The 15,190-nt window shown below is 36.7% G+C and overlaps 1 pseudogene; it reads right to left on the bottom strand.

Annotated features, from left to right (window-relative positions):
• LOC148127749 (uncharacterized) overlaps positions 1-15,190 on the bottom strand; it is a 57,710-nt pseudogene that overhangs the window by 25,811 nt on the left and 16,709 nt on the right.

The following is a 15,190-nucleotide window of genomic DNA, read 5'->3' as shown; positions in this document are numbered from 1 at the left end:
ACAGAAGTCTATGTAGATTGCATCTGTTGCTTTGCCCTGATCGAGTTGTGTCGTCCATATGTTTTTGCAGTGTAAGAGTTGCAGATTACAGGATAGTTTTTTTCTGAAACCAAATTGTTTATTAGAGAGTAGGTTGTTTGTCTCTAAGTGGAGGTTAATTGATTAATAATTGATTCCATGACTTTACAGGTGATGCAGCATAAGGAGATTGGTCTGTAATTTTCAACTAGGCTGGGGTCTCCCTTTTTGAAGATGGGGATGACCAAGGCTTATGATCATAGGTTAGGCAAGGAGCTGGTCCTGAAAGATTTTTCAAAGATTATGCTTAGAGGTTCTGCTATGGCAGTGGATAGCTTTTTTAAGAAGTAGGCATATATTCTATCTGGTCCAATAGATAACCATTCAGTTATGTCCAACATTTGGCAATTCTATGGGCCAGGTCTCTCCACATTTTCCAATCTTGACAAACCTATAGGAACAACAGCAACATTATTGCCTTGCAAGTGATGTATAGCTTAAGATTCCTTCTCTCGGTATTTTACTTGCCACTAAGTTCCATAAGAATTCTACTACTGGGTAATCATTTTCTAGAAAGCCATTTTACCTGTTTGTTGATATGAAATGACAAAAAAATGGAAGCCACTGAACAAGCCACCAATCCGGCCAAAAAGGTCCATTTGCAATTCAATTCAAAAAAAAAAATCCATCCTATTGGAAAAGCAGAGGGTTTTTCTTTCCCTAAATTTCAGTCTCCCCTCTATTCAAACATTTGAAAATATACTATATAGCATATTTGATGATGAAACATTTAATCTGGCTTTTGAAAAACCTAACCAGACATTTAGGAAGCTGAGAAGTATCTCTGTCATTAATTTCAAAATGTACAGGTGACACAATAATTTCTAATGCCACCATCTCTTTAAAAGGTCATGTTTAGGGTGTTTGTCTCATTGTCATGACTGAGCAAAAATGAAGAAGGAAATTGAAGCTGGAAGAACATCTACTGCACAAACTTATCAGCAGCTGCCCTTCCATGAGATAAGATCTTGCTTTTCAATTTGCAAAAAGTAAAACAGTATTTTAAATGTTTCATTTTAATGTACTCCATGTGTCACTGATGAACAAAAGTTAATTGAATTTTTCCATAAATTTATACAAATATCCAGATGTTCAGATGCTTCATAAAATCCAGGTTGATGCTGTAGATTAGGTGGTTTAACCCTTAACATGGCAGTTGACAATCCGAAACAGCTTTTAAAATTTCAGAATATTAATATGAAGGCTATTTTGCATTCTCCATGTCAGAATGCCATGTCTATGGGATTGATACTTTTCTATTAAAATGATAAAGCATTGTCTCCTAAAATGTCATTTTCTACTACTAAAGCAGGGGTGTCAAATTCTATTTCATTAAGGGCCACATCAGGATTATGTTTGACCTCTGGATGTGTATGGCCAGGGTAGGCATGGCCAGTTGGATGTCACTCATGTCTGGGGAAACTGTGGTGGCCCAGGTGGAACCCACAGGCTCCATTTTCAGTTGGTATTGCTTCCTGCAGCATTCTGCCAGCAAAAAATGGAGCTCAGTGAGGCCATGCACCTCTTTGGGCTCCATTTTTGGCTGGCATGGTCTCCTGCAGCTCTCTGCCAGCTAAAATGGAGCCCAGAGGGCTGCGCATGGTCCCCCTGAGCTCCATTTTTGCTGGCAGAGCCACAGGCTGGTCCTTCACTGTTTCCAGGGTAGTCCTGTGAGCCAGATCAAATCACCCCATGGGCTGGATCCGGTCTGTGGGCCTGGAGTTTGACACCGCTGCCTTAGAGTATCTCGTGGATACTCTTATTAATATTAACATTCCTTGGGTCCTAATTGTATGTGATTTTAATTATACAAACAATAATATTTTGTGCTCACATGGAATGTGTGTCATGCAAAAGAGACCCAATAATTTCCTTAGTATGTACTCAAGCAAGAAGTGAAATACACATGCATGAAGCTGATGCAGATATTTTGGAAATAAAGGGGAGGGGGAGCAACATTAAATCTTTAAGCCTTTGGATGGTTCAGAAAGCTTCAACTGCTGGAATTTCCCATGTTGTTGTCCCATGAAGTTTACTATCAAAATAGCATAAATCAGATGTTCCAAAAAAGTGTGAAATTTTACACTTAAATGGATGGGCTAAGTGTCGCTTGCTTAAAGTTCTGTGCTTGATAGTTATGTCCATGGTCCACTTTTTAAAATTGTTTCATACAAGCATACTCTTCTCCCCTCTACTCTTCTTAAGAACTTCTGCTACTGCTGCTGCTGCTGCTTTAATAATAATTTTAGTTTTAATGAGAAGATTCTCATTAAATCAGCAACAATTTTGTTGCATGTGTGGAAGAAGTCGGGTAGCTTTTATGTACACATCCAAACTTTTATAGTCAAAACTTAGTTTAAAATATTTGAACATGTCTAGAGCCAATGCACATGTAGAATAGTGTTTTCAAAGGAGTTATTTTTGTTGAAGATGTGGATATATTTTCTGAAAATGTATTATAGGTATAAAATTAGTGGGGTAAGGTTGGTCCCCATTGCTAATGAATTGAACAACCCTTTTTGGTAATGCCTAACTGCAATTCATGCCCTCATTTCCTGCTCCTTACACCCAAAGAAAAGCAGAAAGTGCATCTAAAATAAATGCAGAAAGGAAATTTGGGCCCAAATAGCTCCATTACTTAAACCGTGTTGATTTTCTTCTGTCTCAGGTTCCTCCATAAATTTATATGATGTGAATGAATGAAACTAGTTTGCCAAGTATCAATCTTTAGACCTGGCATGGAGGTATAACTCCACAACTAAACACCTCATTCAGTAATTAGGTAACAGCAATGTGAGAGAGAGAGAAAAAAAAAGAGAGAGGTGGAGGGGGAAAGATATGCAGAGAGAGTGGGGAGGGGAAGAACTTTACCTAGGGACCATCAGGATTTAAATACTAGGCCTTTTTTCTCTTTGTTTTTTGAATCAATGGACAATTGATTCAATTGTCAATTTGGGCAATTATCTCCTAGTTTCTAGGGCAGGGCTGTCAAATTCACTGGCCATGCCCATGGCCGGGTTTAGCAAAGGGGGGAAAAGTTACAACACATCATGAGACAACATCATGATGACAATGTGAGTTTGACACCCCCGTTTTAGAGAAAGGGATATTTGCCCATGTTTATATAGTATAGTGATTCTCTTGGTCCCAGAAATGATACACATCTCATCAGCTTCATCCCTTACATTAGGCAACCTGTTATGTAGTCCAAGGAAGACAAAGTGCTGAAAATGTATTAGGAAACTTCTTACACATGGTTCATGAAATGTATTCAACCAGAGTTGGAACAGGTAAAAAAAAGAATGAATTTTTAAAAAGATTTCAATACAATTTAAAGAAAACCAAGTGTAGATTTCAATTTTCACAAAAGAAATAAGACATCCTAATGTTGAGTCATTGCCCAGCTACTGATCTGAAATGGGATGACTCAGATATAAATGAAATTAAAAAGTTTATAAGAAATGAGAAGTAATACAACAATGTTGACTGTGAGATTTTATCAAAGCTATGTCATCACCTGTCTTTAATTGTAATTGTCAAGATAAAAATGTATGTGTGAACACACTAAAGGAAAAAAAATAGGTTATGAAACTTACATAAGCAGCAGATTTGCAAGTTTTGTCACAGGCCTGAAATCTTGATTCTACATTGCAAAGGTCATTTGCAACCTTTATGCTAATTTTTTTTTCAAATTTCTCACTTATATTATGACACAGAGAATGAGAGACAGAGAGAAATAGAAAGAGGTGTTAAATGCCATTTATAGTCTTAAATTGAAAGCATTATATACGAATAAATACTTTACAGAGAAATATAGTTCTATCAAGGAATAATATTTCCATTTTCCCCCTAATTAAGTCTAAATATTTTAATTCATTGTTTAAAAATGAAGAGCAAATATCTCTAATCGTGCAGCCCAGCATTCAATAGTGTCAATTGTCTACTGCTTCTGTTTTCCACACAAAAATAGAATAATATTTGAACTTAAATGGAAGAACAATTGCCACTTAGTGATTAAAATGTTGCTTCAAATTTATTAAGTTTAGAGATTGTGACAATGGAGCAGTAGCAGATGTTTTTCAGCATATGTGGATAGCACATATGGGAAACTTATGCTTTAAAGATGTTGCTGAATTGAAATTCCCATTATCCCTGGCCATTATTTTACGTGTTTTGTTAGTATTTATTTGATTTATCAATAGCTTACAAGATACAGGTATAAGAATAAACATAGTTTTGAATACATGGGATAGATATTTATAAGAAAAATAAAAAGAAACAATAGGACAGGGATGGTAGGCACGATTGGTGAGCTTATGCACACCCCCTATAGGCCTCTTAGGAAGGGGATGAGGTCAATAGTAGACAGTCTAAGGTTAAAGTTTTTGGGGTTTGGGGAAGAAACCACAGAGTCAGGTAGAGTATTCCAAACTTTGACCACTCTGTTGCTGAAGTCGTATTTTCTGCAGTCAAGTTTGGTGCGGTTAACCTTGAGTTTGTATCTATTGTGTGCTCTTGTATTGTTATGATTGAAGCTGAAGTATTCATTTGCAGGCAGGACATTGCAATGTATGATTTTATATACTATATTTAGATCGGACCAGAGGTGGTGTAGTTCTGAGTTTTCTAGGTCTAGAGTTTCAAGTCTGGTGGCATAAGGTATTCTGCAATGAGTAGAAGAGTGGAGAACTCTTCTTGTGAAATATTTCTGGAATTTTTCAATTGTTTTAATATCAGATCCATGATATGGGTTCCAGACTGATGAGCTGAATTCAAGTATAGGTCTAAGAAAAGTTTTGTATGCTCTAGTTAGTAGTGTGATATTATGAAAGAAGCTACGTAGGATTAGATGAACAAGTCTTAATGCCTTTTTGGCTATGTAGCTACAGTGGGCTCTAGCACTTAGATCATTAGAGATGAGTACTCCAAGGTCTTTGACAAAGTTTGGACCCTCAACAAGGTCTTGATTATTTAGCTTGTATTTTATTTTCTGATTTTTTTTTCCAATATGTACGACAGAGCACTTGTTTGTTGAGATTTGAGGTTGCCATTTGATTGACCATTCTGATACATAGTCAAGGTCTTTTTGAAGGGTAGCAGTATTGTCTGTGGTGTTGAATAGCTTTACATCATCAGTAAAGAGACTGCAGTTGCTCTTAATGTGATCACAGAGATCATTTAGGTAGAGTATGAAGAGAGTTGGTCCTAAAACACTGCCTTGGGGGACACCACTGTTGACAGGTACGGATTTTGATAGGACACTCCCAATTTTGACCATTTGTTGTCTGTTTGACAGGAATGCTTCTATCCAGTTATGCAGTTGTCCAGAGATACCATAAGATTTTAGTTTTGGGAGTAGTTTGTCGTGTACCACTGAATCAAAGGCTTTACAGAAGTCTATGTAGATTGTGTCTATTGTTTTGCCCTGATCGAGTTGTGTAGTCCATATGTTTTTGCAGTGTAAGAGTTGCAGATTGCAGGATAGTTTTTTTCTGAAACCAAATTGTTTATTAGAGAGTAGGTTGTTTGTCTCCAAGTGGAGGATAATGGATTGGTTAATAATTGATTCCATGACTTTACAGGTGATGCAGCATAAGGAGATTGGTCTGTAATTTTCAACTAGGCTGGGGTCTCCCTTTTTGAAGATGGGGATGACCGTGGCTTGTGGCCATAGTTTTGGCAAGGAGCTGGTCCTGAAAGATTTTTCAAAGATTATGCTTAGAGGTTCTGCTATGGCAGTGGATAGCTTTTTTAAGAAGTAGGCATATATTCTATCCGGTCCAATAGATAACCATTCAGTTATGTCCAACACTTGGCAATTCTATGGGCCAGGTCTCTCCACATTTTCCAATCTTGACAAACCTATAGGAACAACAGCAACATTATTGCCTTGCAATAATGCTATGGTAGTGGATAGCTTTTTTAAGGAGTAGGCACATATTCTGTCCGGTCCAATAGATAGGGATGGTTTTAGATTGTGCAGTGCTTTTTCAACAATGTCCCCTGTAAAATCGATATGTATTAGATGATTGTAGTTGTCTGTGGTTCAACTAGGAAGTACTGGGCATGATCCATTGCTGTTTCCAAATACTAAGCCAAAGAATGTGTTAAAGAGGTTTGCTTTGATGGTGTCCTTGTTGTAGTCTTTGCCATTAGGTCCTTTCAGAGGTGGGATGGACCTTGAGTCCTTTAGTTTGTTGTTCACAAAATTGTAGAAAGCATGGGTGGAATTGGTGCATAGAAGTTTCATGCCCTGGTGGAGTCTGAGTCTGAGGAAGAGGAGGAACAGCCAACAGGGAGTGGGAGTGTGGCTCCAGAGATGGTGGAGGAGGCTGGAGAAGGGCAGAGGCTGGCTGAACAGTCAGAGGAGGATCCAGGCCCATCCCCTATCCATCCTAGGTCACACAGGGAGGAGGGGAATCAGGAAAAAGCAAGGTCTACTCAAGAGGAGATTACCATGTTCCTCCTCATGGCTTGCAGGTCGGAGCTATGTATATAAGTTTGCAACTGTGCAGTTAGAATTGCTGAAGTCAATTAGTGTTTACCTTGAAAGAGGCTTATCTTTGCTGGTGTTCTTCCCATGGACTTTTCTCGGTTATTTTCCTGGAGTTTATAATTATTTATCTTGGCTTGCTTTGGAACTCTCATCAATGCGGTTTGTTTTGGTTTTCTGTTTGCCTCATTATTTACTTTTGTGACTTTTGTGACTTTACTTCTGTGCCGAATAAAACAGTGAAGTTAAGTTGAAGGCTTTACCAGACTTTAATATGTTTTGGGTTTTGGGTTATTTTGAGAGATTATGGGTCATCACAAGAAGGTTTTCCTCTTGTTTAATGTGATAATTAGTGCATTCAGTTTTTAACTTGTAGCATAGCTTTTTGTATCGGCTTTTGAAGTTGGCAACGTGACCAGATTTGCTTTTTCGCCAAAGTGATCTCTTTATGGATTGAAGCTTTCTTATTGTCATGGATAATCTGTTTTTCCTGGTTTGGGGAGTTGTTATTGGTACATATAGTTTGATGGTTCTTTTGATTTTTAATAAGAATATGTTGTAATGGTCTTCAAAAGTATTGCATCCAGTGAATAGAAATTGCCAATCAAGGGAAGATAGATCATTGATTATAAGATCATAGTTGCCTTTTTTGAAGTTATAATTGGGGATTTTGTCAGCGTGATGATTTTTGTGTGGACGTATGTTGAGACAAAAGTCAATCATGTTGTGGTCACTGTTGGAAAAGGGTTCTTTAATTTGTATTCCATAAATTGAATTCAAACTATTGCAGAAGATGAGATTGAGGCAGTTGTTAAGCCTAGTGTTGTTGGTTACTAGTTGTTCTAATCCCAGATTTGTTACTGCATTGTAGAAGGTTGCATGTTCAGTTGTACATTCGTTTAGGGTCCAGTTAATATGTGGTAGATTGAAGTCACCAAGAAAGATAAAAGTGTGTGGGCAGGATGCTGCCCATGTTAGTAGTGTATTTAGCTTGTTTGCATTATAGGAACATAAACGATTACATTATTTATATTCCTGTACTTTCCCATTGGTAGCTTCCTCTTTTCCTTAGCTTTCTTCATTGAGAGAAGAAAAGTCCTTTCATCCCAATCAAGCATGTAAGAAAAGTTGAATGGAAATGAGGTGTATGAATGGAGAAAAATATTCTATTGGGGAAGAAGGTGACGTAGGAGAAAAAGGAATATAAATAAATGGCTAGAGAAACAGGATTGCTGGATCACATGAAAATATTTGGAGTGTGGCCATGAAAGCAGAAGAGAAAGAAGGCATGTTGGAGCTGTTTTGCTCTACTTTCTCAAGACTATGGCTGGGTTTGGATGTTTCTCTGGGTACATGTGCTAGGTTGTACATAAATAAAATAGAATAAGTGGCAGCAATGGGCATTATTGTCACAAAGTTTTATTTAATTCTCTATTCTCCTCCTCCTCCACTTTGTGTCAAGGGAGATAACAAGTTCTCATTCCTGCTCTTCAGATAGCCTCAACTATTGTTAATTGATGTTGTTTTAATATGTCCTTGCTATTGTATCTCCATCTTCTTCTGGGTCTGCCTTATTTTCTTTGACCTTCTGCTTTTTTTTTTTTTTTTTGCATATGCCTTCTATGACATGGAATCCCAGGACATCCTCTCCAGATGAGCACCATTGTATTTGTTGTTTTTATATGTAATTTAAGATTAGTTTTTTATGCCAATTCTTTCTCTTATGGTCTCCTTTCTGATTTTATCTCTTCTGTTCAGCAGTTTTTCTTATTTCTGTGGTGATCAATTTTTATTTATGTTTTACTGTAAGTATCCATGTTTGGCAATGGTAACATAGGGTGGGGATGGATATGTTTTGTATCAGTGGTGGGATTCAAATTTTTTTACTACCAGTTCTGTGGGCGTGGCTTGGTGGCTGTGGCTTGGTGGCATGGCATGGGAAGGATACTGCAAAATCTCCATTCCCTCTCCACTCCTGGAGGTAGGTTACTGCAAAATCCCATTCCCTCCCCACCCCACTAACCTGCTTTCCAGCTTCATTCTATGCAGGGCAACAACAGAAGATCCAGCCGATCAGCTGAGACTCAGGGGGCAGAGAATAGATGGGGGTGGATCCAGTCAGAGGTGGTATTTGCCGGTTCTCTGAACTACTCAAAATTTCCATTACCAGTTATCCGAACTACTCAAAATTTCCACTACCAGTTCTCCAGAACTGGTCAGAACCTGCTGAATACCACCTCTGCTTTGTATGAAATACTTCTTTGTGCTGATTGGTAGTACTTTATATTGTAGAAGGGGAGCTAGCAGTTCCAATGCTTGGTTTGCCTTACTGCATTGCAAGTCCATTTATTTAATTATTTTTACTTAAAGGGAAAGTGGATAGGTTACAGAATCTCAACAGTGAGATACTTTTACTTTAGCACCCAAAGTTTCTAGGTGAGGATTTCTTAATTTTCTTGTAACAATAATTTGATGGAGAGGGTGATGCCTAGCTATATTCCTCCCGATGGAAGAATGTGTGATCATCTGAGCTAATCATATTTTCCACACTATTATCTACTTGTCAAGGGTTTGAGAAGCCCATATCAATATGATTGCATGCTAAACCAGGGTTCTCACTACTCAGTTGCAAAAATCAGGTCTATTTACTTGTTAAATTTCTACACTGCTATAATCAAAATTATTCTCCATAGTGTATAATACAAAATTCATAAAACATACATGATAAAGCATCTAATGTGATAAATGTAATAATAAATAAATAGCAAAAATTATATTCATTATAATGACCTGCACTGATTTATAATCAAGCTTACAAGAGCAACTGAAAAAAATGTGTCATTTATTAGTGTTCTATTCTGACTTGGTAAAGTTTCCAACTTATCCAACTTTTAGAAAACAATAATTATTAGTCTTATGCAAGTCTTATCTCCAAGGGAAAGCTGTTTTGCAATACAAGAGTCATGACAATAAACCTCTGCCTCATTGCTTTAGTGCCCTCATTCCATAGAAATGAAGGATCATCAGCAATGTTCCCTAGGATATCCTTTTTGGGTGAGTCAATTTTAACTGAAGAAGGTGGTTCTGCAGGTACCTTGGTGCCAAGATGTATGGGGCTTTATAGAGCAAACTGTATAAATGGAAGGTTTGTAAATGTAATATATTATAGATGCTGGTCATGGGCTTTTGCATTCTGCCCCAACTTTCTGAGTAATCTCTAATGGCAGCCCAATATATAGCAGAGTATCAGTCCAACCTGGGTAATATTTGTAAACATGAGTTATTCTTACCTTCTACTATAGAATGGTTATCCAGAATGTATGATCCAGATCTGGTATCCCTGTAATAATCAATGATTGTTAAAAGCTTTTCATTGTACTCCCTTTATACCTGGATTCAGGTATACCACCAATATTTGTTCTGCAAATGCAGTCCTCTGAGGTAATTAGGCCCTTAAACTCTAAAAGGTTACCTGTTACATTTGTTGAAATCATTTTAAGACTCAAATTTACTTACTTACAGTATATAAAACATTGTTCACTGATTATGAATACCCAGGTCCAGTTATGGAATAAGTATTTATATAATAAATGATCCATAATAGGGGACAGATGATTAGATTCGTGTATCTTCTGTATTTGATTTAGAACAAGGTAAATTGAAGGAGTTGGACTTGAAGTAATAGGGCAGTTCTACAGGGAACTGTGTTTATATTTTTGTTTTCTTTGCTTCAGCTATTTACAGAGACCAATAATTGAATCTGCTAAGTCTCAAGGCTGAAATTATAAAGCATACATACTCTTCCTCTAAGATCTTTGTGCTCATTTTAGGCTGGACAAGAAAGTTTCTGATCAATTATATTGAATTCAAATATATTATATTTCTTTAAAAATCATGTAGTAGCTGTTTTTAAATCTAACCTGTTCAGTTTTTGAATCACTTCATGAACACAGTATCTTTTGATTAAGTTATAATTTGTACTAATTGTTTGGAGTTTTATATCTTATTGACAATTTCCTGAAAACTTATGCACATATGCAAAAACACCCTTAATAGATGATTAGATTCCTAATAACTCTGCACATTATTATGGGGATTATGTAGAAGTATGTTATCAGCAAAATTAAAGGGTAATTAATACATTATTTAATATAATCCATTATACTTAATACATTATTTCTTGATTTATGCCAAAGAGATTTTATTTTAGTTACCTACATTAAGATAGATGGGGGGAGAGAGGGAGAGGGAGACAGACAGACACATACACAGAGAGAGGGGGGAGGGAGGGAGGGAGAGAGAGAGAGGGGGGAGAGAGAGAATCTTTTGCATATGCAAGGCAAAATACCACCGTGATATTTTTGCCTGTTCACTTTAGGAAAGCTCACTTAGAATGCTCTGAGTGGGATTTGCTGTTTGTTGGCTACAATGATGCCAAGGGAGTTTGTGGTAACAGGTTGGTGATTTTTGAGATGTTTTTGATGTATAGAATACCTAACCTTTTTTTAAAAATAGATTGTGCCAGTTATGCCATGATTAGTGGAAGGGACGAACACTTTTTAATGAAGTTGCATGGAGCTCCTTTGTAGATTGTTTATATATGCTTCTTGTAATTCTGGCTTACTGCAGGCTGCAAGGACAAGCTATTATATATAAATAGCCAACAAACCTCACTTTTCTCTTCCAAAGCAGGGGTCTCCAGCCCCTGATCTGTGGACCAGCATCAGGCCATGCAAACCAGTGAAGCCCCATCTCTGGAATGCAGGCAGCACATGAAACAACACCCCCTCTGGTCCACAGAAAAACTCTCTCCACAGAACTAGTCGCTGGTGCCCAAAAGGTTGGAGGCCTCTATTTCAGAGTGCTGATGATGTTGCTTTGTCTAGAAATGAAATATCTGCAAGAAGAAAACTAAGCTGAGAGAATACCAAGAACCTTTCCAAATAATTTACATTATTATTTTTAAAGATGCATACTTTTAAAAGGCAAACAGAAAGATTTAGCCTTCTGTGAGTTTATTTCATTTGTTAAAATGAAAACAGAAAAGTGTTTTCAGTCCTAGCATAACAATCTATTTCAACCATCACTGAGCACATTCTTGTTTACTTAATATTCTTAGCCCCAGAAATTTATATTTATGTATACATATTATATAATGAATAAAAAGGGAAACTGAGGAAGGAATGATAGAAGATAAGTGCAATAATTTCAGTATTTCATGTAATTGCATCCAGATAATATATTTTCAGCCCTTTCTGCTCAGACAGATTGAATCTCTTAGACGTATAGATAAGCATCTTTTTCTTTTGGTAAATCCTGATTCAAATTAAGTCCAAATCATTGAATGCTTTTGGGCATTGTTTTTTATATGTTAATTTTGTAAATGGAAAACTTTTGTTGCCTCACGACATGGATGGAAGTTTAAGCATGAGTTCTATGGATTCAATGGAAATCAGGTTTTCTCTGATTGATAGGCTTAAAAAGAAAATGTTTAATGAGACCTCCATTTATTATCTACTAATTAATCTGTCTGTAATTGTTGTCTGCTAATTAGTGCTCATAAAAGGACACTATTCCATTATAATGGATCATTACTATCCTACAAGGCCATACTGTTGGTATGAGTTGCTCTCCAGAAAACTAAGGCATGGCTTTAACAATGAAGAACATTTACAAATTACTATAGGTTAATGAGTGACAGTCTGCTCTCCATTTCAGTTTACACAGCTTAAATTACACAGTTCAGTTGTGGTAAATTGACAGTCCTAACTATTTCTAAAAATGACAGGCATTTGGGACCATTAGCAGAATTGCATATTTTTTATTACTTTTCTATTGTTTTGTATGGGCTTAGACCTTTCTGAAATATCTGTTAACAAGGGGAACATTTTCCTCATACAAAACAATAGTTCATGGAAGAAAGAGAACCAGAAAGTCCCTGGTTCTATCCTACAGAAGAATAATGTCTGCTATTCTATGCAGAAAAAGTAAAATATCCTTTAAATGTTATGCAAATAATTTGTCATTGGTCTTTCGTATCTCCTACCCAAGGACTAATCAGATATTACTTTCTTAGTTTTACAAGATCAGCTGAGGTGATTTACAGACTACCATTTGCTTCAGCATTCTTGTACAGAAGCAAAGCCAAATAGCTATAGACTGAATGTTAGGGGTGAGAGTCTGGTTGAAAAAAAAATGAATGAAACAAATAATTAAAATGAACTTCAACATTAAATGTGTTTTGAAGTCTGTGTTTATGTAAACATTAACAGCATTTGCTCTTCTGGTACAGGATATTAATATTTGGAAACAAAATTCTTCTGTAAGCCAATATTTAAGATGTCCTTACTGATGCCTTATCTAGCTTCTCATTTCTGGAAGGCCCTTGGTTTTAGGTTGAATTGAGTTCCTGTATACAAATAAAGTTTTACTTTCATCCTCACCAAAAGAGACAAAGAATATTTGCTGCTAGAAACCTATATTCTGTTTAGCTCTTTTTGTTATAGACTGATTTATACACTATTTTGACAATATTGTACTACAGGCTCATGATAATAGAAAGGAATGGAACTACTGTCAAACCCTAACCTTAAAGCTAATTCTGATTTTCTGTTTTCCATTTTTGTTAAGTAGAATTTAACAAATTTCTGATGAATCTTACATGGAATTTTTGTTCACGTTAAGAGCCATAAGGAAGTGAAGAAGCGTAGCCTTATAATTCAGATTGCTTTCAATTCATATCTTATATTCTTTCATTAAATTAGAATTAACGCTGTCACAAATGTCAAATGATCATGGGGAGTAAATTTGCAGCTAAAGTTGGCTTAAAAATGTCCCAGTGCCACAAAAACAGCCAGCTACAGTACTTTCTATTATCATATATCATATAGATATATTTGGTTCATCTCTAATTTCTGGATTATGCTTGATGATATTCAATGTATCACTGCACATTTCCCATAATTTAATTATCCCACAACTTAATTATTCCACAACTTACAACCATACTGGTGAGTTTGCTAGGCTTCCTCATGAGTTTGCCTGGGGGAAGCTGACAGGGAAGGTGTTGTGGTTAGCCAGCAGCAGGTGCAGATGGTTGAGGAGAGCAAGGACTCAGATGAGGGGCCAGGACCATTAGGGAGTGGACTGCTGCCTTCAGAGATTGTAGGGGCTGGCAGCAGAGATGAGGAGGTTCCTGAGGAGCCTGTGCCAAGTGCACGTGCATGCAGGATTGCTTGCAGGAAAGAGCAGCTGCAACAGCATGGGCAACTCGGAAGTAAGACTGCAAGGTAATGGCCCCTCCTTTAAGAAGATAAAAGCCAGCTGTGAAGCAAACGTTCTTTGTAGGAAGCAAAGATATTTTGAAACTCAGCCTCGTGGACATTACAGTATCTTAAGTTGGTACTTGAAGACTCTTGTGTTGTGAAATATTTCTTATCTGTGATTCTTGGCAGTCTCGCACAGTTTTGGTGAGGTTTATGCTTAACAAGGTTAATTAGTTTGCAGCAGACTTTTAACCAGGGATTCATAAGACTCATTAAAAGGCTTCTGTTTTCTTTGGTTATTGTTGGTTTTATTGGAAAAGGGTTTGGGTCAGAACAGAAGGTAACAAATTGTAGTCACATAACTCCAGTGTTTTGCAATTGGTCCTAAATGTGAGTTACTTGCCAAGCAACTGAAGTTTGTTCAGATGCCTTTAGGGGTGCTATAAATTTTTTTTGAGTACTGACTGTAAATGCCTTTGTTCACCACCATCCTAATTTGAATGGTCACCGAATGGATGGTTATATTTTGAGGACTACTTATATAACATTATTTAGCTTTTCAGGTATATGCTTTGAATTTGATTCTAAATTCATTTTTCAGGTTTCTGATACAATTAATGAAGTTCTTTCTGGCAAAATCTCAAAACAATTCCTTTTGCTTTAATTTATCTTCATTTTTCATTTTAAAAATTACACTGTCACTAATCTTTCTTCCTGCTAGCTCGCAGCCTTTTTATTTACAGAGACTGTCTGATCAACCTGTTTTCCCTGAATTGTTTTCTGCTGTATATTAGATACTGTTTCTGTGTATGCAGAAAACAGATCAATGGATTCCCTGCAAAACATCACAACCTGATGTTAAACAGATGGTCAGTATAGCAAACTTTGAATACTTTCTCTCTCTTAAAGTTCACACATGCATAGAGACTGAGAAGAAGAGAAAGAAATAGAAAGAAACACAAAATCTGAAAGAAAATCAAATTCTGTTTCTGGATGGTTCTGGAACAATGCATCCAGACTATTAAATTAAATCAACTTAGGTACCACTAGACTCCAGACTGAGACTTGGTAACTATATCAACAAGACATATAGAGTTTATTCTATCCATTTTACACTGTAACCGAAGGTTGTAGTTCTTTTCCATTCACACACTTTTTCATTCATCTTGTATTGTGGCTAAAAAGATTTACTCTTGTTATGTTAGGCTGCTCACAAATCTTATTGCATGTAGCAACATCATTAAGAAACTAAGCTCAAGGGAAGCTGTCAGTCTAGTTCAGCAATATTTCTTGAATCCTTGACAGCCATCATATCCCACCTGGAAATAGCATTTGCTTCACCTTCTTTTTTAAG

This window comes from Pseudonaja textilis, chromosome 1, assembly GCF_049901715.1.
Source record: "Pseudonaja textilis isolate UNSWEBS1 chromosome 1, rPseTex1.2, whole genome shotgun sequence".
Lineage (NCBI taxonomy): Eukaryota > Metazoa > Chordata > Lepidosauria > Squamata > Elapidae > Pseudonaja > Pseudonaja textilis.
Note: the sequence above shows the minus strand (reverse complement) of the source record. Positions and strands in the feature narration are given on the sequence as shown.